Source organism: Macaca thibetana, chromosome 7 (assembly GCF_024542745.1).
Source record: "Macaca thibetana thibetana isolate TM-01 chromosome 7, ASM2454274v1, whole genome shotgun sequence".
Classification (NCBI taxonomy): domain Eukaryota; kingdom Metazoa; phylum Chordata; class Mammalia; order Primates; family Cercopithecidae; genus Macaca; species Macaca thibetana.
In genome coordinates this window covers 1,629,373-1,655,978 of record NC_065584.1, presented here as the reverse complement: position 1 = coordinate 1,655,978, position 26,606 = coordinate 1,629,373, and the positions used below count along the sequence as shown (strand labels likewise).

Genomic DNA, 26,606 nt, shown 5'->3' with positions numbered 1-26,606 from the left:
GCGTGATGGAATTTGGTGTTTTGTCTTGACAGGATTTGTACTGCCCAAGTCTGCAGCTACATCTTTAGAATTGGAAGGCCCCCTTCACCTCCAGGGTGTCTTGTGACCAGGTCAGCAGCAGTGCCCACTCAGCCCTGCCCCTGCGGCCTGGTCACATGGGGTGGAAGTAGAGTCAGGATCTTGATTGGCAGGCAGCTCCTCCCAGAGGAGCAGCCTCCTGACTCCCACTGCCTCCCACCTCCCACGATGGTGTCCCAGCACCCATGGCAGAGGCCACAAAGACACCCAAGGACACTTCTGGGTCAGAAGGGGTGCCACTGAGGGGGTGAGCTCTGTGTCTGTAGCAGGTAGAGGCACTGAGATTTATAACAGAATGAACTGAGTTTTTGGCAAGTGCAGGAAGGCTGTCCACATAAGTCCTTGAGAACTCGGGAAACAGAATGAGCAGATAAAAAGAGGAAGCTCATGTGTTTATGCTCTTGGTCCACTGAATTAAATAAGCTATGATGAAGTTGCTGCTGCTTCCAGGGCTGAAGTACATGCCTCGGGCAGTGACCCCATAGCAGGGCCACTGTGCACTTCACATGCTCTGAGGACAGGCTCTCCCATCACACTGCTACTGCTACTGGAGGGGTCAAGTGATCACCCCATCCTGCCCACCACAGCCAGCATCTATGTGAGCCACTGGAGCCTGGGGAAATTCATCGCCACTATATTGGTCTCACACGAAATGCTTAAGGGAGTTCTATACCTGGATGCAAAAGGATTATCTCCACCATCATGAAAACACATAAATGTATAAAACTTATAGCAGCACAGCAAATACAAAAAATGAGGATGAGAAAAGACTCAAATGTCACCACTACAGAGAACCACCAAGCCACAATGATAAAGGATAAGAGAGAAAGAAAGGAACACAGGATAGACAAAACAACAAGAAAACAACCAACAAAATGACAGAAATAAGTCCTTATGTGTCAATAATAACCTTGAACGTAAACAGATAGAACTTTCCACTTAAAAGATATATTCTGGCTGAACAGAAAAAAACCCAAAGACTCCACCAAAAACTCTTAGATCTGACAAATAAATTTAGTAAAGTTGCAAGATACAAAATCAATATATGAAAGTCAGTAGTATTTCTCTACCCTGATAATGAACTAGCTGAGAAAGAAACCAAGAGGGCAATCCAATGTACAATAGCTACAAAAATCCATATAAATGAATTTCACCAAGAAGGTGGAAGACTTCTGCAAGGAAAACTACAAGACACTGATGAAAGAAATTGAGGAGGACACAAACAAATCAAAAGACCTTTCAGGCTCATAAATTGGAAGAATTAATATTGTGAAAATGACCGTACTATCCAAAGCAATCTAAAGATTCAATGTAATTGCTATTAAAATGGCAATGTCATTTTTTCACAGAAATGGAAAAACAATCCTAAAATTAGTATGAAACCAAAAAAAGAGCTTGAATAGCCAAAGCAACCCTTAGGAAAAAGAATAAAGCTAGAAGCATCATACTACCTGACTCAAAATATATCACAAGGATATAGGAAACAAAACAGCATGACATTGGTATAAAAACAGACACAGACCAATGGAACAGAATTGAGAATCTAGAAACAAAACAACTGCATATTTACAGCCTAGTGATTTTCATTGAAAGTGCTAGGAAAGGACAGCCTCTTCAATAAATGATGCTAGGAAAACTGGATATTCATATGCAGAAGAATAAAACTAGGTCCTGATATAATAAAAAAAAAACTAAAATGTATTAAAGACTTAAACATAAGACTAAAAATTATGAAACTACTAGAAGAAAACATAGGGAACACATTACAGGACATTGTCATAGACAAATATTTTATGGTTAACACCTCAAAAGGACTGGCAACAGGAACAAAAATAGACAAATGGGACTATATTAAACTACAAAACTTTTGCACAACAAGGAAACAGTCAACAGAGTGAAGAGTCAACCTTTTTGATGGGATAAAATTCATCCAACAAGGGACTAATATTCAGAATATACAAGGAACTCAACAACAACAAAAATCCCATTAAAATTGACAAAAGACATGAATATGCATATCTCAAAAGAAGACGTGCAAGTGTGACCAACATTTACATGAAAAAATGTGCAACATTACTAATGATCTGGGAAATGTAAATCAAAATCACAATGAGGTATTATCTTACCCCAGTTAGAATGGTTATTACCAAAGACAAAAACTAAACACATTCTGGTGAGGATGTGAAGAAAGGGGAATACTCATTCCCTGCTAGTTGGAATGTAAATTAGTACAACCATTATTGAAAACAGTGTAGAAGTTCTTCAAAAAATTAAAAATAGAACTACCATGTAATTCAGCAATTTCACTGATGCATATATATCCAAAAGAGAGGAAATCAATATTTTGGAGATATATCTGCACTCCCATATTCATCGCAGCACTGTTCACAATAGCTAAGATAGGGTATCAACCTAAGGGTCTATCAGTGGATAAATAGACAAAGAAAATGTGGTATATATACATAATGGAATACTATTCAGCCATAAAAAAGAATGAAATCCTATCACTTCCAGCAACATTGATGGAATGGGAGGTTATTATGTTAAAGTGAAATAAGCCAGGCACAGAAAGTCAAAGATCATGTGTCCTCTTTCATTTGTGGGAGCTATAAATGTGGATCTCATGGAGGTGGTTACCAGAGGCTGGGAAGGATCACTGGGGTGGGGGAGGAGATAAGAGAGGTTGGTTAACGGATACAAAAATACAGTTGGGTAGGTTGGGTGTTGTGGCTGAAGCCTGTAATCCCAGCACTTTGAGGCTGAGGTGAGTGGATCACCTGACATCAGGAGTTCAAGACCAGTCTGGACAACATGGTGAAACCTGTTTCTAGTAAAAATACAAAAAAATATCAGGACATGGTGGCATGTGCCTATAATCCCACCTGCTTGGGAGGCTGAGGCAGGAGAATTGCTTGAACCTGAGTGGCAGAGGCTGCAGTGAGCTGAGATTGCACCACTGGACTTCAGCCTGGATGACAGAGCAAGACTCCATCTCAAAAAACAAAACAAAACAAAACAAAAAAACAGTTGGATAGAAAGAATAAGTTCTAGTGTTTAATAGCACAGTGTGGTGACTAGAGTTAACAATAATTTATTTTATATTTCCAAATAGCTAGAAGAGAAGATTTGAAATTCCCAACACAAAGAAATGATAAATTTTGAGGTGATGGATATTTTAACTACCCCGATTTGATCATTACACATTCTAGGCATGTATCAAAATATCACGTGTACCCCATAAATACATTAATATAAAATTATTATGTATCCACAAAAACAATCAATTAAAAATTAGGTAATCTATGAAAGAGGCCATGGATGGGAAGGCCACACTGCCAGTCAGACCTTGGCCATCCTCCTTGTCATCCAAAACCTTTCTTGGTGTCCAGTCTTGTTTGGGCTCTAGAAGAAGTCAGCTTTTCCACTCCTTCCCTGTGATTTTTGGATATTCTCTATTCTTTAAAATTTTTGCTTGCAAAACCACCAATTCTCTGACCTAACCTCTTTTCTCTGGTTAATTAATGAAGGGAGCTAATAGTAGCCAACAAACTCTTAATACTCGATTTTACAATCTCTTACCCTAGAGCTGCAGGCTGAATAGGCAGGGACTCTGCCTTCCAAATTTTAACAACTGATTTATTAAGGCGTGACAAGGGTCTGCAGCCCTCCAGCCTGACACCAGGTTCCTCACTAACTGCCTCTCGTCTTCTAAGGCAAGTTTTTTATTTTATTTTTTGAGCTAGAGTCTCACTTTGTTGCCTAAGCTGGGGTGCAGTGGTATGATCTCAGCTCACTGCAGCCTCCACTTCTGCAGGCTCAGGTGATCCTTCCACCTCAGCCTCCCTGGTGGCTGGGACTACAGGCGTGTGCCTCCATGTTTGGCTAATTTTTAATTTTTTTTCTAGAGATGGAGTTTTGCTTTGTTGCCCAGGCTGATCTTACATTACTGGGTTCACGCGATCCTCCTGCCTCAGCCTCCCAAAGTGCTGGGATTACAGGCATGAACCACATAATAATATTTTTTGTTACAACATCACATCTCTTCAAAGTACTGTTTGACTTATTCACATTACTCATTGAACAGAACTGTAACAGGTCTCCATCCACATGTGATGGCACTGGGAAACACTGTCTAGCAGGAGTTCAAAGGAAGGAGAAAAACAGGTATGGATGAGTTATAGTTGTCTTTTTCAAAGATTCCTTACCTTCTACACTGACAGTGTAAAATCTAATGTTAATGAAATAATAGCAAATGAAATCCAACCATGTATAAAAAATAATATACCCATTGAGATTTATCCCAGGCATGCAAATGTGATGGCTGATTTTACTTGTCAACTTGGCTAGGTCTTGGAACCCAATATTTGGTCAAACATCGGTCTGGATGTTGTGAAGTTATTTTTTTTAGACATGATTAACATTTAAGTTGTTAGACTTTAAGTAAAGCAGATCATCCTCCAAAATGTGGGTGGGCCTCAGCCAATCAGCTGAAGACCATAAGAAAAGACAGACTGAGGTCCCCTAAGGAAGACGGAATTGTGCCTCCAGATTATATTTGGACTCAAGCTGGAACATCGTCTCTTTCCTAGGTCAGCTTCCACACTGTAGATTTGATTTTGGACTTGCCGGCCTCCACACCCACGTGAACCAATTCCTTAAAATTTCTCTCTCTCTCTCTGTGACACACACACACACACACACACACACACACACCCCTTATCCTATTGGTTCTGTTTATCTGGAGAACTCTCAGTAATACAAACAAGGCTGATTGGACATTCAAAATCAATTAATATAAGCTTTCCCCTTAAAAGTCAATTAACATAATCCATCTCCGGAAAAGATGAAAGAAAACTCATGTGGTCATATCAATAGATAGGAAAAAAGTATTTGACAAAATACAGCTCCATTTATCATAAAAACTCCCAGCAACCTTTGAATAAAGGGGAATACCCTCAAATAGATAAAGGACATCTACAAAAAAACCTATTGGTAACATTGTACTTCATGGTGAGAAGCAACAGTTGAACAGGTCCCCTTACCACTCCTGATTAACACCATGCTGGAAGTCCTAACTAACGCGTTAAAACATGAAAAGCAAGTATAAGGTATACAGATTGGAGGAGAAGAAATGAAGCTGCGTTGGTCATCGGATGATATGATATCTATGTCATGTCAATCCCAAATAATCGACCAAAAACCTCCTGGAACTAATAAGTGATTATAGCAATGATATAGTTTGGATATTTGTTCCTGCCCAAATCTCATGTTGAAATGTAATCCTCAATGCTGGAGGTGGGGCCTGCTGGGAGGTGTTTTAGTCATGGGGGCGGATCCTCATGAATGGCTTGGGCCAGCCCGTTGGTGATGAGTGAGCTCTCGCTCAGAGTTCAGATGAGATCTAGTCGTTAGTAGTGTGTTCCACCTCCCCCTCCACAGAGTCTTTCTTGCTTCTGCTTCGGCCATATGATATGGCTTCTGCCACTTTGCTGTTTGCCATGATTGGAAGCTTCCTGAGGCCTCCCCAGAAGCAGAGGCTGCCATGCTTTCTGTATAGCCTGTAGAACCATGAGCCAATTAGACCTCTTTTTTTAAAAAAATAAATTACCCAATCTCAAGTATTTCTTTATAGCAATGCAAGCATGTCCTAACAGCAAATTTGAAGGATGTTAAGTTTACCAGGCAAAAGCCATTTGTTCCCCCTATATACCAGCAATGAACAATTGGGATTTAAAGTGGAAAACCGAATACCATTTACATTAGCACCAGAATCTGAAATACTTGGGTGTAAATCTAATAAAACATATACAAGATATATATTAGGAAAACTGTAAAACTCTGAAGAAATGAAAGAAGATCTAAATCAGTTGAGAGATATTCCACGTTCATGAAAAGAAAGACAATATTCTTAAGATGTCAGTTCTTCCCAACTTTGTCTATAGATTTAACGCAGTCCTAATAAATTCCCATCACTTTATTTTGTGGATGTTGGCAAACTGATTCTACAGTTTATATGGAAAGGGAAAATACTCAGAAGAGACAACACAATATTGACGAAGAACAAAATTAGAGGACTGACTCTTCCCAACTTTTATGCAAGACTTACTGTAAAGTCACAATAATCAGGACAGTGTGGAATTGGTGAAAGGACAGACAAATAAATTGATAGAACAAAATTGTCTGAAAATAGACCCCCATAACCATAGTCAACTGATCTTCAACAAAGGAGCAAAGGCAGTTCAATGGAGAAAACGTCATCTTTTCACTAAAGGAATCTAGAGACAGGCCTTATAGGCCCTATGCTTTTCACAAAAATTAACTCAAAGTGGATCATAGGCCCAAATGTACAGCATAAAACTATGAAACTTTTAGAAGATAATAGAAGAAAATCCAGATGATGTTGGTCTTGGCAATGAGTTTTTAGATATAATACAAAAAGCACAATTTGTAAAAAACATAAAATTAGTTAACTGAGTTTTATTAAAATGAAAAAATGTCTACATGTGAAAGACACTGTCAAGAGAATGAAAAAGTCAGGCCACAGAGTGGGAGGAGAAAGTGTATATGTGATAAACGACTTGTATCTAAAACACGTAAAGAACCATTATTAAATTTAAACAATAAGAAAACAACCCAATTAAAACATGGGGAAAACGTCTGAACAGACACCTCACCAAAGGAGGCTTGCAGATGGCAAATAAGCACATGAAAATATGCTCCACGTGATGTGCCATTGGGATGGCAAATGAAAACAACAATGAGCTACCACCACCAGCTACTAGAATGGAGAAAATCCCAAACAGAACAAATGAGACAAAAAACTCTCAACGCCGAATGCTGTGGAGGATGTGGGGCAAAAAGAACTCTCTTTCATTGCTGGTGGGAATACAAATGGTGCAGCCACTTTGGAAGACAGTTTGACAGTTTTAAAAGCTAAATCTTATCTTACCATACAATCAATGGATTGAAAACTTATGTCCATGTAAAAATCTGCATCAGTTTTTATAGCAGCTTTGTTCGCAATTGCCAAACTTGGAAGCAATTAAGATACCATTCACAGGTGAATGGATCAGTTAACTGTGGTACATCCGGACAGTGGAATATTATTCAGCAGTAAAAAGTGAGCTATCAAGGGCAGGCATGATGGCTCACACCTGTGATCCCAGCACTTTGGGAGGTTGAGACAGGAGGATCATTTGAGCCCAAGAGTTCTAGATCAGCATGGGCAATATAGCCAGATACCATCTCTACAAAAATTTAAAAAGTGGGCATGATGGTGGTGCCTGTAATCCCAGCTGTGTGGGAGGCTAAGGCAAGAGGATCACTTGAGCCTGGGAGGCTGAGGCTGTAGTGAAATATGATTGCACCACTGCACTCCAGCCTGGCTGACAGAACAAGACCCTATCAAAACCAAAAAACAAACAAACAAACAAAAAACAAAAAATTATTAAACCACAAAACACATGGAGGAATCTTAAATACATATTGCTAAGTGAAAGCAGCCAGTTGGAGAAGGCTAAATACTTTATGTTTCCAAGCTATATATTTGGAAAGGCAAAACTACAGAGAGAGTAGAAAGATCAGCAGTTGCCAGGGTTTGGCAACTTCTTCTTCTTCTTCTTGCCTGAGGATTTTCTCTGGTAGTCAGGGTTTGGAATGAATAGTGAAATACAGGGGATACTATTCTGCATAAAACTGCCATGATGGATACGTGGCATTGCGCATTTGTCAAAACTCATGAACTGTACAACACAAGTAGTGAACCCTAAGGTAAACTACAGATTTCAGTAGTTTACTAAATCACTCCCCAAAGGCCACATCTCCAAATCCATCACATTGAGGATTAGGGCTTCAATATATGAATTTGGGGAGAGGTGAGGACATATTCAGTCCATAACAGGATCTCAATAGGCAGGAACAAGACTGTAATAGTAAGCCAGCTAATAATAGAAAAATGTTGAAAATTATCCAAGGAAAAGAAATTCTGGAATCCTGTACAGCAGTAAAAGTGAAAAAAATACAACACCCCACAACAACATAGATGAATCTTGGAAACAAGATGTATCAAAATTGGTAAAAAATGCCAATCACAGACAACTGCATATAGTATGATATAATTTTATATAGCTCAAAGGCAAACAGAATCAGACAAGTTCAGATATACATACATATTCGATAATTTCGATAATTTTTTTTTTTTTTTTTTGAGACAGAGTCTGCCTCTGTCACCCAGGCTGGAGTGCAGTGGTGCCATCTTGGCTTACTGCAATCTCCACATCCAAGGTTCAAGAGATTGTCCTGCATCAGGCTCCTGAGTAGCTGGGGCTACAGGTGTATGCCATGACACCCAGCTATTTTTTGTATTTTTAGTAGAGACAGGGTTTCTCCATGTTGGCCAGGCTGGTCTTGAACTCCTGATCTCAGGTGATCTGCCTGCCTTGGCCTCCCACCGTGCTGGGATTACAGATGTGAGCCATAGAGCCCAGCCATATTTGATAAATTTTTATTATGGAAAGGGAGGGAATGATGCATACAAAAATAAAGAGTGTGGCTACCTCTGATCAAGAGACAAAAGGATACACAAAAGAAGGAAACACAGATGCAAATAATTGATGATCTAGTTTCAGGTCAGGACATGGGTATTGGATAAGGTCTCAGATTTGCTGATGGGAATGTGAATTGGTGCCAAGACTTTGGAGGATGACATGGCATTATCTTGTTAATTTAAACATTCGTACACCCGTGGCAGTAATTTTTGGGGCCCTTCAGGTGCCCTGGGCCTTTACACTTTAGTGTATATTGGTGTAACCTGTAACTGCTAGCATCTGCATCTTCTTGCCTGAGGGTTTTCTGTGGTAGTCAGGGTTTCTGTGCACAACAGGCCTGTAGTTGCACAGGATTTTGCTCTGCACAAGCTGCCATCAACAAATGACTAACAAGTTAGCATATAAATACCCCAGCTCCCTTGCTGCTAGGGTGTGTGTGTTGGGGGAAGTACTGGGAAGGTGTTTGTTTGACACTGGCTTCCTGAGGCCCCTGGTAAGTTTCAGCTACAGTTATTTCCATGGTAACATGCTTATTAGTGCACTTTTTATTGGCTTCCTTTCATCCCCAACTCTTCCACCATTGTTTCCTGGCATCACCTCTCAAGCAAACTGTACACTTAAAATATTCTCTCAAAATCAGCTTCTGGGGATCCCCAACACAGACAAAAGTGGTCCTGGGAAGCAGATTCTTGGAACACAATTCTGAAATTGGATACATGTCTAACAAGATTGCAGTTAGGGCCTACTGTTTGGTGTTATGTGGGATGATGATAAACCTTTGCATGTTGTAGCCCCACAATTTCTGAGACTTTCATCTGCAGTGAATTGGCTGGGTCTCAGCTCTATCTCTGTCATGACCAGGAAGTAAGGGACTCCTTCAAGCTTCCATGGCTCTCTGTATGTATTCTTTTTGCTACGTTCATAGCTTTCACTGCTTCTTTTCTCCTGTGTACACTCTGTATGGTCATGAGAAAAAGTTGGTGACTCCATAATCTTTAGCATCCCTCTTGTTGCCATGACAACAAAGTGCCACTGCACCTTGACCTGCCCATGCCTTTTTCTCTCCTTGTACTTTGCCTGCACTCCTGTCAGGGACTGTCTGAGACATCATGGTGCCACCATGTGTCATGGATGGCCACCCCATTTCCTGCAGGCAATCAATTATGCCTGTGGTCCTCAAATATGTGAGACAACTTTCCAGAAGCCCGTTTTGAAAGTCAGTTTCCTGAGGTCATTTCTGTGATGAATTACTTTATCAGTGGCAGTCCCAATGGAAAACAGAGGTCACACTCAGATTACAATGGCTTTATACAGTGGCTTTTAGGGCATGGACTCTTCTTCAGCTCCCTGGAAGAGTTTGTCTAAGAATGTTGATATTTCCCTAAATAATTATCAGAAATCCCCTAAAAATCATGTCTGGTTCACAGTTTTCTCTGGGGTAAGGTTATAAATTGTAGATTAAACTTTTTAAATACTTATATTTATCCACTTAGAGTTCATCCAATTATTCACACTTAGTGCCTTAAAGCTTTCCCAAATATTCTTTGTTACATTTAAACATCTGTAGGATGTGTGTGATGTCACTTTTTATTTCTGACATTAGTTATTTGCTTTTTTTCTTTTCTTCCCCAACAAGTGTTATCAGGGGTTTACCAGTTTTATTAATTCCCTTGGTGGATCATTTCTTTGCTTTATTATCCTCAGTTTAGTCATTTTCTTATATTATTTTAATGATCTCTTTCTTTCTATTTTCAGTTGGTTTTACATTCTTTTTTAACTTCTTGAGATGAATTTTCAGTTCATCAACTTTCAGGCTTTTATCTTTCATAATATATGCTTTTAAGGCTATCAGTTTTCCTCTAAGCACTATTTAGGCTGCATCTCACCATGTTTTCATATGTAATATTTCCGTTATCATTCAGTTAAAAATATTTTAAACTTATTTTAATTTTAACATTTCCATTATGATTTCTCCTTTAGCTTCAGGATTATTTAGTAGTTTATATCTTACTTTCCAAACATATGTGTATTTTAACTTACCTCTTTGCCATTTATTTCTGACTTAGCACTGTGGTCACATCATCACTAAATACTTTTAGTCTTTCAAAATGTGTTAAGTCTTCCTTTGTGGTCATAAATGGTATAAATTGTGAATATTCCACCTTGAAATGAAGGTGCATTCTGTAGCTGCTCTTTCTAAGATCTGTATATGCCTAGTAGATCGAATTTATTGATCATATTGTTCAAATTAAGCTCATTTTCCTTATCCTTTTTTCTGCTGTTTAGTCAGAAGAATTTTAATTGACTTACCTTCAAGTTCACTGATTATTCTACCTGCTCAAGTTTCATCTTGATCCTGTGGTGAAGTTTTCATTTTAGTTACAGTACTTTGCATTTCAAGAATTCTATTTGGCCCTATTTTATAATTTCTATCTCTTTATTGATATTCTCTAGTTCTGAGGCATTGTTCTCCTGGTTTCCTTTAGCTCTTTGAGAATATTTAAGACAGTTGATTTAAGTCTTTGTCTAGTATATCCGCAGTCTGGGCTTCCTTAGGGAAAGTTTCTGTTAATTTACCTTTTCCTGTGAAAGGGTCATACTTCTTGCTTTTCTGTGTGTCTCATACTTCTTTGTTAAAAACTGGAAAATTTGAATAAATATTATAATATGGGAGACTAAGTTCTTCTCCCTAGGGTTTGTTGTTGCTGCTCGTTATGTGTTATAGTTGTTTAGTGACTTTTCTAAACTACTTTTGTAAAGACTTTTGTAAAGACCTTTGTCATATGTGGCCACAGAAATCTTTGTTATGTTAGTTTAGTGGTCAGCTAGTGTTTTGACAGACTTTCTTAAATTCCTTAAGCCAAAAGAAAGAAAGAGAGAAAGAGAGAAAGAGAGAAAAGACACTCCTGTTCTTTGCAGGCTGGCTCTGGGTTACTTAGAGCACTGCTGCAACACTTAGCCAGGTCATTTACAACTCTGCCTTAGCTTTTACTTCCTGCTCACGTGAAGCCTAACCATCAGCCAGAGGTGAAAGCTTAGGGTGTTCTCAGGTCTCATCTGAGCATACATTTAGAAATACATGTGGCTGTTTGAATTCCTTAGTATGTGTGGGAGTTTTTTAAAGTTCTCATTTCCCCACATGTTTCCTTCCTTAGCCTTTTTCTTCCTAGGTGTTTGAGCCTGTCTACTGTTTTCCCCTTCTATTATCTGTTGACCTAGATGGTTGTGACAAGTAAATGCCTTTAAATACTTTCCATGTATGCTGCCCAGGAGGCTGTTCGATCCTGCAGAGAATTCTGTGTATGTGTTTGTTAGGGGTAGGACACGGGGGAGGGAGGGCAGGGGCAGGGTGAGCAAAACAAAGGCAAGCTCCTGAGCTGATCCCTCAGAGAGCTGTCAGATAGGTCGAGATTCGCAAGCACAATTCTTTGATGACAACAGCTTTTTTACTCCCTCTGGCACCAGCAAACCACACTGGGAAGATGAGCTGCTGTTGCCCTGGCTGCTTCTGAGCCAGGTCATGAGGAGTTTATAGGCAGGTAAGAAAATTCTACAATTCTCTTTTACCCAAATTTAGCAGTTTCTTTCTTCATTAAGCATCCTTTGATTTAAGTTTTTGGTTATATTCTAGAGTTATGAAAAAATGAATTCTGTCAGTTTTTTGCCAGCTTAATTGTTGTTTTTGTGAAGGGACACGTTTTTGGAGCTGCCATTTTCAGTGACATTACTCCCAGACCATTTACATTTAATGTAAATACTGATATATTTGAGCCTAAATCTCCCGTCTAGCCATGTGGTTTTAAAATTAATATAATTTTCAATTGACAAATCATAATTAGATATATTTATGGAGTTCAATGCAATGTTTTTGTTTGTTTGTTTCTTTGAGACAGAGTCTGGCTCTGTTGCCCAGCCTAGAGTGCAGTGGCATCATCTCAGCTCACTACAACCTCTGCCTCCCGGGTTCAAGTGATTCTCCTGCCTCAGCCTCCCAAGTAGCTTGGATTACAGGCATGTACCACCACGCCCAGCTGATTTTTGTATTTTTAGTGGAGACTAGGTTTCACCATGTTGGCCAGGCTAGTCTTGAATTCCTGACCTCAAGTGATCCACCTACTTTGGCCTCCAAAATTGCTGGGATTACAGGCGTGAGCCCCCGCACCGGGCCACAATATTTTGGTACATGTAAACAATGTGGAATGATTGAATAAAGCTAATTAATGTATCTGTTACCTCATTTACTTATTTTTTGTGGAGAGACCCTTTCAATTTACTCTCTCAGTTATCTCAAAATATACATTATTATTGAGTATAGTCACTCTGTCATGCAATAGATCTCAGAACTTATTCCTCCTGTGTATCTGAGACTTTGTACCCTTTGACTAACCATGCTCCATTCCCTCCCTCTCCACCCCTAGCCTCTGGTAACCACCATTCTATTCTCTACTTCTATGAGCTCAGCTCTTTTTAGTTTCCACAAATAAGTGAGATAATGCTGTTCTTGTTCGTCTTCTTTATCCCTTTTTTCTTGCCTCCCTTTGGATGGAGTTTCTTACAGTTGCATTTTTTTTCTATTAGTTTAATTTATAAAAAAATTTGTCACGAATTCTTTGATCTTCTTTTCAGATAAGATGATGCAGTGTTATTAGCCCTTCATTACTTGTATGTTATTGCTATGTATCTAAATTGTTTTAATTTTCTATCCTCACTAGACATCACCTCATCATTGTTATTAGTTAATAACTCTTAAAATGTACTCACCTGTGTACTTTACACTCTTCAATTCTTTTTTTCATCTCTGAGGTTTCCTCTGGGGTCATTTTCCTTCTTTCTTAAGCCTATCTTTAAGTAGTTCCTTTAGTGTGTGTCCTCTGGCAACAAATGTTCTGTTTTGTCTGAAAATATTTCTTTAGCTTCAGCCAAAAATTGGAAGTTGCAAGAAAAGTACAAAGAATTTTTATCTGAATCATTCAAGAGAGTATTTTTCTGACCTGCCACCTCCTCCTTCATAAATATTTTAGTGTGTTTTCTACAAATCAGGACAGCTCCTGTATAATGGCTATTTATGTTAGAAACCATGTATTCAAACTGGATCAAATTCCATTCCAGTACCATAGGATTCATGCCAGTTTCTCTCTGTAGTCTGTTCTTGAACTGCTATAAATAAATACCTGAGACTGGGTAATTTATAAAGAAAAGAGGTTTAATTGACTCATGGTTCTGCAAGCTATCCAGGAAGCATAGTAGCTTCTGCCTGGCTTCTGGGGAGGCCTGAGGCAACTTAAAATGATGGTTGAAGGTGAAGGGAAGCAGGCATATCTTACATGCCCAGAGTAGGAGAAAAAGAGACCAGGGAGGTGCCACGTGCTTCTAAACAGCCAGATCTCAGGAGGACTCTAAGGAAAACAGCACTAGGGGGATTGTGCTAAACCATTCAAGAGAACCTGCCCCCATGATCCAACCACCTACCACCAGGCCCCACCTCCAACACCGGGGATTACAATTCGACATGAGATTTGGGTGGGGACACAGATCCAAACCATCACTCCCTTTTGGTATTTGGAACTATCTTCTCTCTTTTCTACTCTTTTCAGTATATTTACTTTCTTGACCAATCCCCTTGTGTGACCAATCTGCCCTCTCTGCCAGTATTCTCTTCCCATCTGCCATTCCGGCTCCCCCTCCATTCTAGTCTGCACTCCCTCCCCATCTGGAACCCTTCTCACCCCGCTTAAGATCTGACTTTCCACATGAGGCTGCCCACTCCTGCTCCTGTGGGTGCTCTGAGCCTGGACTCCACACTGGCTTCCCACTCTGGGCCCCTGCATCTCTCCTCCCACCCCCACCATGCAGACACCCCCCCCCAACCCTTGATCTGCCCACTGAACAGCTTTGAGTCCAAACTGCTCTTCTCAGGAAGAGAGAGTATACTGAGTTGAATAGAGTCACTCCCAAATTTATGTCCACCCAGAACTTGAGAATGTGGCCTTATTTGGAAAGAGAGACTTGGCAGATGTAATCAAGGTAACATGAGGCCACTCTACAGTAGAGTGGGTCCTAGATCCACTATGGTCAGTGCCATTATAAGAAGAGAAACATTGAGACACAGATATAGGGAGAACACTGTGTGAAGACAGAGGCAGAGGCTGGAGCAATGCATCTGCAGGCCCAGGAGTGCCCAGGGCAGTCGACAACCACAGGAGCTGGAACAGTCACATTTGGTGCTGCACTAAGTCCTTTGCATGTTATCTCATATGATTTCCAGAAAAACATGGTAAGCTAAATATTATCAAGATTCTAATGATAAAAACATTGATTATCACAGCACACAAAAAGTAAGGGAGTAATTAGTAGAATTGGGATTAGAATCCAGATATGCTTGACCACAAAAGAAATACTATTTTTCTGTAATATGCTGATATCTATGAGTGTATATTGGGTACTGGCTTTAAAGTTGACAGAGCCTTTTATATACACCATTTAAAGTGATCTTCCTAATGATGTTGGTGTAGTCATAGTCTGTCGGGAATTGGTGGGTTCTTGGTCTCACTGACTTCAAGAATGAAGCCGCGGACCCTCAAGGTGAGTGTTATAGTTCCTGAAGATGGGGTGTCTGGAGTTTGTTCCTTCAGACATTCAGATGTGTCTGGAGCTTCTTCCTTCTGGTGGGTTCGTGGTCTCACTATCAGGAATGAAGCTGCAGACTTTTGTGGTGTTACAGCTTTTAAAGGCAGCACTCGTCTGGAGTTGTCCGTTCTTCCCGGTGGATTCGTGGTCTCACTGGCTTCAGGAATGAAGCTGCAGACCTTCACGGGGTGTGTTACAGCTCATAAAGTTAGAATAGACCCAAAGAGTGAGCAGCAGCAAGATTTACTACAAAGAGCAAAAAAACTAAGCTTCCACAGCCTGGAAGCCAACCCCAGCTGGTTGCCACTGCTGGCTCCCGCAGCCTGCTTTTATTCCCTTATCTGGCCCCACCTACATCCTGCTGATTGGGCCATTTTGCAGAGAGCTGATTGGCCTGATTTGACAGAGTGCTGATTGGTACGTTTACAATCCTTCAGCTAGACACAGAGTCACAGAGAGCTAGTTAGCTAGATACAGAGTTAGCTAGATATAGAGTACCAATTGGTGTATTTACAAACTTTGAGCTATACACAGAGTACTGATTGGTGTATTTACAAACCTTGAGTTAGACACAGAGTGCTGATTGGTGCATTTACAATCCTTGAGCTAGACACAGAGTCAGACTGCTAGTCCTGCAAGTCTCCACTAGGTTAGCTGGATACAGAGTACCAATTGGTGTATTTACAAACCTTGAGCTAGACACAGAGTGCTGATTGGTGTATTCACAAACCTTGAGCTAGACACAGAGTGCTGATTGGTGCATTTACAATCCTTGAGCTAGACACAGAGTGCTGATTGGTGCATTTACAATCCTTGAGGTAGACACAGAGTGCTGATTGGTGCATTTACAAACCCTGAGCTAGACACAGAGTGCTGATTGGTGTATTCACAAACCTTGAGCTAGACACAGAGTGCTGATTGGTGCATTTACAATCCTTGAGCTAGACACAGAGTGCTGATTGGTGCATTTACAATCCTTGAGGTAGACACAGAGTGCTGATTGGTGCATTTACAAACCCTGAGCTAGACACAGAGTGCTGATTGCTGTATATACCATCCTCCGGGTAGATATAAAAGTTCTTCAATTCCCCACCCAGTTCAGGAGCCCTTTCACACAGTGAGTCCTGCACGAGGGCTGCAGGCAGAGCTGCCCGCCAGTACCGAGCCACGCCTGCACTCTTCAGCCCTTGGGCTGTGGATAGGACCAGGCGCCACAGAGCAGGGGGCGGCACCCGTGGGAGAAGCTCAGGCTGCAGGAGTCCACCGCAGGGGGAGGAGTTCAGACAAGGCGGGCTGTAGGTCCCGAGCCCTGCCACGCCAGGAGGCGGCCAAACCTGGTGAGAATTTGAGTGCATCGCTGGCAGACTGGCACTGCTGGGGGACCCAGCACAACCTCCGCAGCTGCTGGCCCGGGTGCTAAGCCCCTCACCGCCCTGGGCCGGCGGTGCCAACCAGCCGCTCAGTGTGCGGGGCCCACCGAGCCCGAGCCCGAGCCGGAGCCCGAGCCCGAGCCCGAGCCCGAGCCCGAGCCCGAGCCCGCGCCCGCGCCCGCCAGAACTCACACTGGCTCGCGAGCACGCAGTGCGCAGCCGCGGTTCCCGCGTGCTCCTCTCCCTCCACACCTCCCGACAAGCAGAGGGAGGGGGCTCCGGCCTCAGCCAGCCCAGAGAGGGGCTCCCACGGTGCCTCGGCAGGCTGAAGGGCCCCTCAAGCACCGCCAGAGTGGACGTTGAGGCCGAGGAGGCCCTGAGAGTGAGGGCTGCTAGCACTTTGTCAGGTATCAATAGCATTATTATTATTGTTTTACTGATGAAAAAAACTGATGCTGGAGAAAAACAAGTATCTAATCTCAAAACTAAAATCATGTATTTCAGAGACAAGACTGTCAACCACCCATCTCAGCGTCTGGTCATCCAGTGGTCTTTCCACCACGTCAGGTATGAAGAAGCTTCTGTCTCTCTGAATATTATCTGCGAATGCTACTCTCGTGTTGATTTACTGAGTATGAGGACCTTAAATTTGCCTTGAGAATATGCACATATGTTACCTGAATTGTGTAATGTTCCCAAAGACAACGGATTTTCCTCTCTTAGGTCACATGGAGCCAAACTACCCCACAGTGCCTTGTTTGGCACGTTCCAGAGCTTCTGGAAGCCTGACATTTGCGAATCACAGATGACCTAAAACTTTGTGCAAGGCGTGGTGGCTCACACCTGTAATCTCAGCGCTTCGGGAGGCCGAGGTGGGCAGATCACTTGTGGTCCGGAGTTCGAGACCAGCCTGACCAACGTGGTGAAACCCCATCTTTAAACATACAAAATTAGCCAGGCGTGGTGGCGCATGCTTGTAATCCCAGTTACTCAAGAGGCTGAGGCAGGAGAATCGCTTGAACCCAGGAGAGGGAGGTTGCAGTGAGCCGAGATCAGGCCATTGCACTCCAGCCTGGGCAACAAGAGAGAAATTCCATCTCAAAAGAAAAAGAAAAAAAAAAAAAATCCTCTATGTCTCTCCACTTGCACACATTGCTTGTTGTATATTTGGACCCTGCTGTCAGAAGGAGCAATTGACTGCTGGCTTTATCAGCATGCTTTTGTCCTATTTGTAAATTATTAGATCCACCAAGGTGCATACAAAACAAGCAACATTGTACTTTTAAATCTATAAGCTGTGCATAAGAGGCAAATAAGAAAAAAATGCATATAGGATCATTCAGACATTTTTAGAGGCACAAAGAACATTTTTCTAAAAACCCTTTATTTTGAGTTCAGGGGTACATATGCAGGTTTGTTACACAGGTAAACGTGTGCCATGGGAGTCTGTCGTACAGATGATTTAATCACCCAAGTATTAAGCCTAGTGCCCCTTAGTTATTTTTCCCGTCCCTCTCCCTCCTCCCGGCCTCCACCCTCCAATAGGCGCCAGTGTGTGTCGTTCCCCTCTATGTGTCCATGTGTTCTCAAAAGCAACATATTTTATGTCAGTAACTGAAAATCTATTTTAAGTAATAATCATGGTTCTTAGCAATACAGTTGTTTTTAGAAATTTAAAAAAAGAAGCTAGAAGGGGCAAGAAAGGATCCTACCCTACAGGCTTTAGAGAGAGCCCAGCCCTTCTGACACTTTGAGTTTAGACTTCCAGCTTCCAGAGCTGTGCAAGAATATACTTCTGTTCTTTATGGTCCTTTTTAGGATAGCCCTAGGGAATGAAAACAGAAAAGAAGAGAAAAATAAAAGTCATCTTTATTTTCAAAAGATAGTTTCTCTGGCTTAGCAGGTATTTCTTTTAGCATTGTAAAGATAGCATCTCATTCTCTTTGTTTCTGTTATGACATTAGCTGCCAGCCTCACTGGTCCTCCTTTAAAGCTACTGTGAGCTTCCCTGCCCTTGGCTACTTTTAAGATAGACTTTTTTTTTTTTTTTTTTTTTCAGTATTCAGGAGTTTTATAATGTTATGGATGGATGTGGTTCCCTTCCCTTCCCTTCCCTTCCCTTCCCTTCCCTTCCCTTCCCTGCCCTGCCCTGCCCTGCCCTGCCCTGCCCTGCCCTGCCCTGCCCTTCCCGTCTTGCTGTCACCCAGGCTGGAGTGCAGGGGTGTGATCTTGGCTCACTGCAACCTCCACCTCCTGAGTTCAAGAGATTCTCCCGGCTTAGCTTCCCAAGCAGCTGGAATTACAGGTGAGCACCACCAAGCCAGGCTAATTTTTGTATTTTTACTAGAGACAGGGTTTCACCATGTTGGCCAGGTTGGTCCGAAGCTCCTGTCCTCAAGTGATATGCCTGCCTCAGCCTCTCAGAGTGCTGAGATTGCAGGCATGAACCACCATGCCAGGCCCAGATGAGATTTTCTATGTATTTTATTCTATATGAATGATGGGGTGGATATTTCCTTAAGTTTAGAGAGATTTCTGCAATTGCCTCTTTAAAAATGTTTCTTCTTTTCTTTCTCACTTTTCCTTCTGGGACTCTAACTACCTATATGTTAGACCTTACCAGTGGACACTCTCTTCTTTTAACCCTCCAGTTCCATGCTTGTGTTTTTGTCTGTCCTTCATTCTAGATATTTTCTTCTGATCCAGCTTCTGGTTCACTAATTCTTTCTTCAGCTGTGTTAAGTCTGCTCTTAAACCCATCATGTGAGCTCTTAATTGTACACTTCTGTTCTAAAATTCTAAACTAAAAAAGATCTGTTATGTGTGTTTTATAGTTTTCAATTTATGATGAAATTTTCAGATTGCGTTTAAACTCTTCAAACCTAGTAGCACTGTTATTTTATTAGTTTTAAAATATTACTTATTTTTATTCTTTTCAGGAGACAGGGCTTCACTCTGTCACCCATGCTGGAGTGCAGTGATTCAATCACAGCTCCCTGTAGCCCCAAACTTCTGGCTCAAGCGATCATCCCACCTTACCCTCTCAGATAGTGGGGGCTACAGATGTGTATCACTATGCCCAGGTAATTATTAAACATTTTTTGTAGAGATAGGGTCTTGCCATGTTGCCCAGGCTGGTCCCAAACCTCCTGCCTCCTGAAGTACTGGGATTACAAGTGTGAGCCACCCTGCCTGGCCTCTTACAGGATGAGGGTGGGTGGGGGAGGTGAAGAATAAAAAACTACATATTGGATATAGTGTACACTAGTTGGATGATGGATTCCCTAAAATCTCAGAATTCACCACTATATAATTCATCCATGTAACCAAAAACTACTTGTATCCCCAAAGCTACCGAAGTAAAAAATATTAGGAAAGTCTTCATTTGATGATTCCCATAGCTGAGGTCTGGAGTCCCTGTTGATCTTCCGTTTTTGTTGTTCTTCCTCATGTTGCTTCATCTCCTTGTATGTGTGGTTCTTTGCGATTGTGTGCTGGATATTGTATTCAGAAGGATTGGGTTGAGCAATTGAGCCTAAAGTGATGTTATAATTTTCCAGAGATGATTTTCATATGCTTCTGGCTGGTTCCTGGTGGAATTCAAAATCTGAGGTCAACTTAACCCAGTGGCAGAGGTTGAGCTTTTCTAAGGACCTGGATGACGTGCATCTGGTTGCAGTTCATGTGAGGGATGATTTCCTTCATCTTTGTTCCCATGAGGAAAGTCTATGGGTTTCTAATCCGAAGTACATGGAGTTCCCAAGTGCCTTTCTCCTGGTGAGTCCTGGCTTCTGAGTTTTTTCTCCCTAGCTCTAAGATTGTCAGGATTTCTGCTGAGCTTCTCGCTGACTATCCCAGAATCAGCAAATGCTTTTGGGGAGTGGCTTAGGGGGAAGTGGCCGCAAATGACAGCTACTTTGGTGGCTATTATTCACCACTTTGGTATCTCTCCATTACCTTCAGACAGATTTTTAAAGTATTTCTTTCAGATTTGCTAACTGGTCTGAGTTCTCTGTATGCCCTTAATAGAAGCAGACATCTGCCATCTTTATAAGAACCACATTTTCTGTTTGTTGCTGTTCTATAGAAATAAAACGAATTTCTGTACATTGGCATTATAGCCAGTGATCTATTATATTTAATAATATGTTTCTTATTATTTATAGTACTATTTTAAGTAATAGCATTTAAATTATTGAATATTTTGGATTTTTGTTATTTTGAATTACTTTTGAATACTTTTGTATATTCTTCTGGATTTTTTCTGCTCTTCCACTGGGACTCCTGCATAGATACTGTGGGCCCTGTGACTCCCCTCCTCAGCCCAGTGCCACTCACTTTCCTGTGGCTCCCAGGAAAACACACAACCCCTCCCCAAGTCCCTCCGAGGACCTATCACCATAGAGTGAAGTCCAAGGCTGGAATTGGGCCGGTCTGACCCCGTGCAGTCTGGCCTCCGGCATGTGCTTCCAGCCCACTCCTTCCCAAGCCCACTGGCCTTCCCGCTGCTCTTGAACTTGGCAAGCACTTTTCTGGCCTGGACCCTTCCCCTCCTGCTCCTTCTGCCTGGGATGCACCTCCCAGTGGTCCATGTCCCCAAGGACACATTCTGGATGCCTGGCATCGATGGCCACACCCTCATGTGGCAGTGTTGTCCTTTATGGAGCATTTATTTGTTTTTAATTGCTTTATTTCCTCTTCTGTTTTCTTTGTGATTTGTTTTTAATTGTATTATCCATTCCCCGCCAGGATCTTAGTGCTGCAATGCAGGCACACTGCATGTGTCCACCTTAGCTCTTGCCTGGCACACAGTAGGTATTCAATGAACATCACATTGTAAGTTGCTTTCCATTGACGATTTGTGACTTTTAATAATCTCCATGTGTTCTATTGGCTGTTTGTGCCTGCAGCTTGCTAAAGTGAACTCTTCCCCATGTTCCACTGAAAACTTCTTCAAGGTCGAGTTTGTGTCATTCATTTTTTTTTTTTTTTTTACATTGATTTACTTGGACTCCATGATAGTTAATTTTAGGTGTTAACTTGGGCAGGCCATAGTACCCAGATATTTGGCCACGCAGCAGTCTAGATAGTGCAGGTAATTTTTAGATGTTATTACCATTTCAACCAGTGGACTTGGCGTAAGGCAGATCATCATCCATCATGTGGGTGGGTTTTATCCAGGCAGATGGAGGCCTTAAGAGAAAACAGACGGCAGTCCCCAAGGAGGAGGGAGTTCTGCCAGCAGGCTGAACTTTGGACGGGAGCAGCAGCCTCAGCTCTTCTCTGGGTCTCCAGCCTGCTGGTTTGCCCTGCAGATTTTGGACATTCGTCTCCACAATTGTGTGAGCCAATTCCTTAAAATCTCTCTCTCGCATCTCTCCCTCTATCCATACCTGTGGCCATAGCCTGTGTCCGTGTTGATTCCTATTTCTGTCGATATCCACATCCACATCCTGTGGGTTCTGTCTCTCTGGAACTCATGTGAATACAGACTCTCTCTGATGTTAGATACTTTGGTCACTTTCTTTCCTGTGTTGTTTGCTTTGTTTACGGAGGCTTTGTCCTTAGAGTCACTTTATTTTTTTCCCTGTGGACAAATTCATCAGTCTTACTTTTCACTGTTCCTGGCCTTAGCCTCATTCTGAGAAAACACTTATTCACCGTAAGAGAATATAGATATTTTGCCATATTTTTTTCTGGTCTGATTATTGATCTGTATCAGTGCTGGTCCTTAATTGCTTTTTGTCCTTACAATGAGAGCAGAAATCCTTTCTCTTTTCTCTTTCATTTCCCCAATTCTGTTTTGAGGTCTTTTCCAAACCATGTTTGGCAAGTACAGAGCCGGCTGTGGCCACAGCCACAGACATCAGGGCCTCGGCTGGGGAGGAGAGGTGCAGGCTTCTGGAAGGCTCTTTGGGGCTGGAGACTATGGCCTGATTTCTGTCCAGGTCTTGGGGGGCCTCTGTCCATAAGTCTAGCGGGGCAGAAAGGGCTCAGACCCTTCCCTCAGAATACCAAGGGAGAGGAGATCGGCTGGGCCCAGGCAGATAGCTGGTGCTGAGTGCCCCAAGACCAGGCCAGGCTTGTCAAGCATTGATTTAGGTGTGCGAGGCACACATGTCCTGTTTGTTACAAGCTGGAAACAGATGTTTCTGCCCCGAGTGCCCCCTCAGAGGGTGGCGTCCAGGCCCAGGAGGCTGCGGCGACACGGGTGAGCTGCAGAGCATGTAGGGGCGAGGGCCCTGGCCCATGTCACGAGGCTGAGTTATGACTGTGGCTTCAGTGATGGGAACGCTGTAAACACATTCCTGTGCGAGGCCCTGGGCCACCTGGGGCCGTCACATGCCCCCAGCAGACAGATTTCTGTAGTTGGTCAGGACTCAACGGACATTTATGTAACATGAAAAGGGGAAGTGGCGCTGGAGGGCAGCTCCCTGAATCACTCTGTCGGAGCAAGTCTGTTGGATGAAGGTGCATGAAAACAACACAGTGCGGCTGAGGGCCAGGGCTGTAGACATTCGGGCAAGTGCACAGGCTGTGCTGGACCAGCCCCGGCACTAGAAACAGGCGCAGGGTGGGGAGTTTGCTGGGGACAAAGTGCATCGCATCGTGCACTTTAGGGCATTTCCTAGGTATGATTGCTAGAGAGAAGCAAAGCTCAAATACAGACCATCTGCCCCACACCGTCAGATTGGGTTCTCACCGTCCTCAGGGGAATCACAGGTGACTGGCTTTGGAGCCCGAGATGTCTTCCCGCCTCCCAGGGGCCTGTGGATGGGGCTCCCTGCAGATTCAAGGCCCAGGGGAAAAGCCAAGCTGTCCCCTCCTTGGGGACAGCTGGGTGGCAACTGTGATCACACCTGGGGGGCTTCGTGGCAGATGCCTGAGCTGCTCCCTCCGTTGGCCAGCAGGCTCTGAGTGCCCTCCCCCGGCCTGACTGTTCATCCATCCTTTCACACGGAGGCCAGCTGTGGCTGTCTGTGCTCTCAGAGGGGAGGCGATGGCAAGGCCCCTGCCATGCAGATGGGTGGTGGGAGGGAGCCTGTTACACTCTGAGGCCAGGAGCAGGCCTGCTGGCACTGGGGATCCAGGCTGGCTGAGGGCAGTGGGTCAGGCCTGAGAGTTCTGACTTTGTTCTTGGTGCAGTGGGAACGTCTCTGTGGGTTTGAATGGGCTGCCCTGACAGATTCATATTTTAAAAAGACCACATGGTCCGTGGGGTGGGGTTGGGGCCGGAGGATCAGCAGGAGCCTCTGGCTTTGGAGTCATAGCACTTTCTCCTTCGTCTCACGTCTCCCTCTGCCTCCCTCATATGACACCTGTGATCACATTCGGAGCCACCCACATAACCCAGGCTCCTCTCCTCATCTCAAGATCGTTCACTTAATCTCATCTGCAAAGTCCCGTTTGCCACGTAAGATCTCAGAGTCACGGTTCTGGGAATCTGGATGAGGACACTTTTGGGGCCTGACTTAGCCGACTACCCCACTTCAGTTTCGGATGTCTTGAGTAGGAGGCACACATCTGACTGCCAGTGCCAACACATGCAATAAAATTCCACACTTAGGGACAGATATGAGTTGAAATGATGAACAGATGCTGTTGGAAACCACAATATTGATAAGCTCGCCAACAGCATGAGCAGGGGTTGGTATACAAAACATTTAACTAAAGAACCAACAATGCTTCAAATAAAATTCATGAAAATATTTCCCTCATCAACTCTTCAATATCATGAAGTTAGTTTTCCTGCTTGAGCTTGATTAGAGATTTTTGAATTTCTCAGTGTGTTTAATAGAGTTCTGAAAATTTTTTATTGAGTCCATTGATCTTTTATCAGGAAACTGTATTGAAGAGTTCTTGTTTGAGTCTTTTCCATGAAAAGCCATTTTGGACAATAGCTGATGGCAAATGCTCTTGGAGAAAAATCTAAACAATAACTGGGTCACAAAAACAAAATAGTCATGGTGAAACAGCTGATGAAAATTCATTATAATAAGCAATTGATAAGGAAATTTACTTTTTAAAAATTACTATAGCGTGTTAAGGTAACAAACAGAATCATGACTGTGACTGATAGCATCACATCAGAACCATCAGGGTTTTATAAATTTCACATAATCTTTAGAGTACTCACATCAATAACATCTCCATACAAATATAGCTTTAAAGAAGATGTACCATAACCAAAATCATGGCTGATAACATTATAGACTTATATGAATTTATATAATTTTTGAAACATCATGTCAATAGCATACCCATAAATGTAACTAAAAGAAGATCTAATATCACTTATGATTTGACAATGTTTCCCATATAATTTACCAAATAAGCCTAGTTCATTTATTTTCTCTATGGGATGAGAGAGAAATTATTTGAGGCTTTCCAGGGGTCTAACTGTAAAATCCCTAAGTCAATTCTAGATAAAAAAGACTTACTTTAGAAGTTTGATCCTGAGGAAGCCTGCCAAAGATGTCAACAGGATCAACATGGTTGATGAAAGCAGAATCACAGGTCATTATTAAATATGGCCATGTATTGAACCAGTGATCATCAAAAGACTTTAAAAGTAATACAGAAAGTTACATGGATTAAAAGGACCTAACTTCTTTAAAGCTCAAGTTTCCTAAGTAACCAAAAACCTCATAAAGACAACGCAAAAAATTATACTAGTAAAATACAAAATCTTTGTTTTTTTTAGGCCACTTACCCAAAAGTTAGAGAAACACCTCCTGCAGTGTGATTGTGTCCCCTCATGGGAAGCCCATGTGGATCAACTGGCAGTCAAACCTGATGAAAAAGACACTGAGTTTAATTAGGCCGAGAAAGAGTATGTCCACGCTATGAGTGTGAACCATTAGTAGAGAAATGTAAACAAGATAACTAGTACCTGAGCAGGGGAACACATAGAAAAAGCAAGAGCATGAGAAGTTTCCTGGTTACATGGGACAATTCAATTATACGGGAATTATACTGGAGAGAAATTTGTTTTCTAGACTTTCAGGATAAACATTTCGGCATCAAGCCATGACAGCCGAGTTTTAATGGGAGAAAAAATGTGATAGGAGTTGATAAAAAAGTTGAAAAAGAGAGTTATCACCCCAGGCCATCTCATGGGGAGGAAGAGCTGAAGGCGCTGATGGATAAATCTGTATTTATAGATATGATCTATAAATCCTTATTTATAGACATGATCTATAAATCATGTGCTGTGAGATACAACAGAAGTTGAACTTCTGAAATCTAAATCTGAGAAGCTTTAGGGGAAAAGTCTATGTCAAGAAATGAAATTCCCATTTTACATGAAGAGGACATCATTTCCAACCTGAAACTAGGGAAAGTAAATGGATCCCAGGAAGCAATAGAAATGGTCTGTTAAACAGATTTTAGGATTCAGAATAAAAACTTCTTGTAGTTTTAAGAACAGATCAATACTTCAAGATAACCTTGTTGTTCTAACACAGGAAACCAAATCTTTAGTTTTATATTAGTGTATTTTTAATAGCAAAGCTCAGTCTTTAGACTTATAAATAATTCCCTTCTAATCATAGCCATCTTGATCACACGCAAAATTCCTTTCATAAATTCATTATTTGCAAACCTTATTATGACTTACTCAGATATTATGACATGTTGAGACATTCTGCTTTGTTTGATACCTCCTTTTTTCAAGTAAGCAGTCATTTTACTTTATGACAAAAATTTATCACACAAGATTCTTTCTTTTTTAAAAATTATTCTCTTTTCTTTTTAACCTTCCTTACCAAAAATACATCCTCATACCGATAACTTCCTTCACATACCTCCCTTCTACTTACTGTTTTTAAAATTTTTTTGTCTTCTTAATTCTTTTAATTTTTATTTTTCTATAGGTCACTGGAATACAGGTGGTATTTGGTTACATGAATAAGTTCTTTAGTGGTGATTTGTGAGATTTTGGTGCACCCGTCACCTGAGCAGTATACACTGCACCATATTTGTA

General features: G+C 41.9%; 1 long non-coding RNA gene and 2 gene segments (V, D, J or C); 1 reads left to right on the top strand and 2 right to left on the bottom strand.

Annotated features, from left to right (window-relative positions):
* LOC126958568 (immunoglobulin heavy constant gamma 1-like) overlaps positions 1 to 26,606 on the bottom strand; it is a 510,670-nt gene that overhangs the window by 30,107 nt on the left and 453,957 nt on the right.
* LOC126958570 (immunoglobulin heavy constant gamma 2-like) overlaps positions 1 to 26,606 on the bottom strand; it is a 186,921-nt gene that overhangs the window by 117,320 nt on the left and 42,995 nt on the right.
* The window catches only part of LOC126958621 (uncharacterized), a 150,272-nt gene that overhangs the window by 95,615 nt on the left and 28,051 nt on the right, over positions 1 to 26,606 (top strand). For 2 of the 3 annotated variants that reach the window (XR_007727242.1, XR_007727241.1), the window contains exons 2-6: positions 17,126 to 17,188; positions 17,345 to 17,493; positions 18,829 to 18,926; positions 19,561 to 19,704; positions 20,182 to 20,398. This is a non-coding gene — a long non-coding RNA (uncharacterized LOC126958621). The remainder of the gene's footprint in view (positions 1 to 17,125; positions 17,189 to 17,344; positions 17,494 to 18,828; positions 18,927 to 19,560; positions 19,705 to 20,181; positions 20,399 to 26,606) is intronic. The other variant, XR_007727243.1, reaches the window with a different exon arrangement.